The sequence below is a fragment of the Gavialis gangeticus genome, unplaced genomic scaffold (genome assembly GCF_001723915.1).
Source record: "Gavialis gangeticus isolate Ggan-Ray unplaced genomic scaffold, GavGan_comp1, whole genome shotgun sequence".
Lineage (NCBI taxonomy): Eukaryota > Metazoa > Chordata > Crocodylia > Gavialidae > Gavialis > Gavialis gangeticus.
In genome coordinates, this window is record NW_017729022.1 from 7,105,587 (window position 1) to 7,109,529 (window position 3,943).

At 43.6% G+C, this 3,943-nt stretch overlaps 1 protein-coding gene and 1 long non-coding RNA gene across 2 annotated transcripts in view; one reads left to right on the plus strand and one right to left on the minus strand.

The window, feature by feature from the left end:
- IMMP2L (inner mitochondrial membrane peptidase subunit 2) overlaps positions 1 to 3,943 on the plus strand; it is a 1,062,180-nt gene that overhangs the window by 694,209 nt on the left and 364,028 nt on the right. The gene's annotated exons all lie outside the window — the stretch shown is intronic.
- The window catches only part of LOC109295630, a 15,822-nt gene continuing 11,879 nt past the window's right edge, over positions 1 to 3,943 (minus strand). Inside the window, exons 2-3 of the long non-coding RNA XR_002096789.1 lie at positions 3,485 to 3,487; positions 1 to 75 (exon numbers count right to left, since the gene is read on the minus strand). This is a non-coding gene — a long non-coding RNA (uncharacterized LOC109295630). The remainder of the gene's footprint in view (positions 76 to 3,484; positions 3,488 to 3,943) is intronic.

A 3,943-nucleotide genomic window follows, 5' to 3' on the forward strand; every position in this document is an offset into this window, starting at 1 on the left:
CTGGCTATCCCTTAAGATGTTGGCGTTGGCCAGTCCATTAAGGATGGCCTCTTTAATAAACTTCTCTAAGATTTTCTAATCTGGTACAGTTTAGGGAGTAAGCAGGACTTAAGCAGGCCACAACACCTGGAGAATACTCCTTATATGTGTTTCCCAAGAAGCTGATTGTCCGAACCCTCCTAAAATGTCATGAAAAACACTTAAATATGCAATATAAACTTCAGGGCTAAGTACAGACAGTCAAAAAGCCCAAGGCAGAACCAATTCAGTCTTTGCAGGGCAGCCTAAGCTTCAGAGACTAAACAACTGGATACACATTTACCTTTGAATCAAGAAATGCAGCCACATGCCTGTGGTGGCTCAGGACAGAAGTGGGGTGGGGGGGCTAGAGAATGGCTCTCTGGCATTTCCTTTTCTTGCTGCCCCCAAGGGCTCTGGGATTTGAAGTCCTGCATCACAGAAGCAGGACTCTGCAGGGTTGGTCATCACTTCCTCTTCCTGTTTTCAGGTGTCTCTGGGATTTATAGTCCACAGCCATAGCTGGCAGTAACATTCAGTAAATTTAACAGGGCAGGTCAGCTCTGTATTTGGGGGAAGCTGGGTTTAACCATCCTCCCTGGCTCCAGGCCCCAGCCATGGTTTGCCTGGATGGGGCAGTCCCTGGCTGTCCTCCCCACCCTCCCAACCCTTCTCTGCTGGAGCAGACAGCATATCCCAGCCCAGGGCTGGAAACATGCTGAGATGCTGGGGAACTATGATTTAACTTGAACCAGGAAGGGATCTGGGACAGAAGTTTCATGAACTGGTTTGACCCAAATCAGTTAAGTCTGATACTATATTCAACCAGGCTTATATTAAACCATTTTCAGGTATTTTGAAACTGGTTTATGTACACTGAACTTCTGTTCTGTTACAGGTTTAAACCAGTTTTTGATCACTTAAACTGGTTCATGTGTAACTTCTGTCCCTAGCCTAGGAGAGAAAAGCAATGTGATAAATCAGACTCAAAGGGCTAGATCCAATAAAGCACTTAGGTACATACAACTTAGGCTCTGTGCTACATACTTTTTAGGCACCTGGACACTGAAGATGGAGCCCAGAGTAAGATGGTTAGGTTCATTTTGTGATATAGGAAGAGTTTGGCGCCTCAGAATGGCATCCATGGTGAATGGGCAACTGCATAGAGAAAGCCAGAAAGTAATACTGAGGCTTGGATTCTGAACTACTTGTTTGGCATCTAAGTGGACTCAGGCACCTACGTGTGATTCTGTTCCACTTTATTCAAATCCAGTAATGCACCTAGACCATCATCTTACCTTTAAGAATGAATTTCAGAACAGCAGTGAGGAGTATCCATCCAGCTTTCACACCTAACTGGTGGAATAGAATCTGGCTTTAAGGGCAGAGCTGTGTCTGAAGGCTTGCGTCCCCCAGGAGCTCAGACACTTGACTTCGGCAGGTACTTTTTTCTGCATTACTTTTTTGAAATAGCCAATCAGGATTCCCTGTTCCCTTTTAAACTTGCCCAGTGAAAGAGTTAACACCTATTATCACCACCACCTCTTTCTGCAACCATATTTTTAACAAAAATACCCCAAAGTGCCTCTGTTCAGGTAGATGTCTCTGAGCATATTTATCAGACACATCTGTAAGGACTGTTCTCACTAGTTTCAAGATCCCGATCAGGTCTAGGCAGGAGCCACATGCCCAGTTGGCTACAACTGCCCAGGTCTGAACAAGAAAAGCTACAGGCACCTGTGGAATATTCAGGTCAAACGGGGAGGCACCTCCAGACTTAGACTGCCACTGAGCAGGACATTTTTGGATCCTAGATGGACTTCAACTAGTAAAGCCTGCCTAAGTTATTTACTGGTTCTAGACACAAGGGTTTTAAAAATACAGGAGCCAGTTATAGATGCAAAAAGATACCCATAAAAAAAGTGTTCTTATTTTTTATGTAAGTAAGGCCCCCTCTACACATGCAGGTAAAGGCGTGATGGGATCTAAAGCATGATTCACATAATCATGCCTCCTGCCGTGCCACACATGCATGGCAGTAGGTGTGACTGTGGGATCATGCATTAGATCTCATTGTGCTTTATTGTTGGTGCAGGGGCAGCTCCTGTGGCTGGGAGCTCTACACACTCCAGCTGAGGTGCTTCCAGCTATGGGACCACTGCTTGCAACTCTGGGTCTGGAGGATTGCTGCTGTGGCAGTCTCTCCACCCTGGGGGTGCAGGAAACCCTGGGACCAGGGAAATCATTCAGGGGGCTGGAGGTTTCTCACATCCTGGAGCCCAAGACCATACTACATATGCAAATTAAACCTCAATAACAACTAACTATATGGTACATATTTTTAAAGTGTATGGTACATACACTTTATAGCTGATTGGAGCTTTTTATTGTGTGACAGGTACTTTACATATGTAGCTGGTCTCCAGGGAATTTTGCAATTAACTAGTTAATTGCACAATACCTGTAATATGTCGAGGGGGCCTATTAGTGAGCCAAGTCACTGGTTCACATAAATCTCATTTGGTATAGTCTGAAAATAAACTGAGCTCAAAGTGTACATGAGTAAATTTACATACAAACATTGGACACCTCTTACCACAACATTTAAATATTTCTTATTGGTCTTACTCTATAAAATGGTCTGTTTGCATCAACCAAAAAAATATAGAACAGATTCCACATATGAATGCTTACCAAAATAATGTATCATATTAAATAAGTGGAGGTTATCACAGTGTCTCATACAGTCTACTCCTTTTAAATTACATTACACGCTTCTTGATTATGGGTTAATAGTACAAAACTATCTCCGCTTTGTTCCACACGTGCACCCACAAACTCTGGGTGTTCTTTGAAGGTGATACAGCAGTAATTTAGATAGACTTGAATGCCAACAGAGTCTAATTCCTTTTTTTTCTTTTTGTAATAGATATTCTACTAATGTCCATTGAAAAATATAATTGCTTTTAGTTTGTCTACTCTGAGCATCAAATGTCATGTCTGACCATTATCCAGGATCTGTGGGTTACTTTTTTATTACAAAAGAGTGCATGCTCAGCAGGGAATGATCTCATATAGTATTTGGAGATGTATGTGTCTATATTCCTTCAGAGAGTAGAAATGAAGCAATTGCCTTCCTTCACTTAGCCTGCTGGGATCTTGGGATAGATGCTAACAAGCACTGTCTGTGGAAAAGCCTATAGCAACTTTAGTTCCAAGCTTTTAAACATAAATTGCTATAGGGGACTATTGGGAAAATACAAAGAGGAATCAAAGAATGAAGGGTGATTAGATGGTGAAATGACACATGCGAAAAATGGCAGTGCCGTGAAAGTTTAATGATTGATATAATGTTAATGAGCATATGGAAGGCATTATTTGATATTATATTAAATGGTTTCCATTTAGTGCAACTCAATAGCTCAGATGAGAGAAGGGGCACATCTAGGGCAATTACTGACTCAACCCCCTTGCTGCTTTCTAAGCAAAGGTGTTGAGGGACACTTGGAGCCTTTTAATTCAAGATAAGCCTACTAAATAGCAGACTTCCTAGCTAGTTCTGCAACTCCTCCCTTCACTTCTGGGTTCTTTCTCCTCTGCACTTCCCAATAGTTTCAGTTTCTTCCATGGGCAGATCCAGGATTTTGTAAAGCGGGAATGCGAAAAACCGGTGTTGCAGGTAAGAATCTTCCCTCCTTGCATCCTTCCTCTCTATGCTTTGCAGCATGCCCCCTCCCTTCCCATTCCAATCCTCTGCCTCTCCTGCCTGTCACTGCTGCTGTCCCCACTATCCCTAGCTGATCCAGGGGTTGTGGGGAGGCTCCAGAGCCCCTCCTGCCTCACTTCAGCTAGGTGGCACATGGAGCCAGGCCTGGCCCGAGGCAGCAGCAGTGGTGGCAGCTGGCCAGTTTCCTTTCCCTGTGCC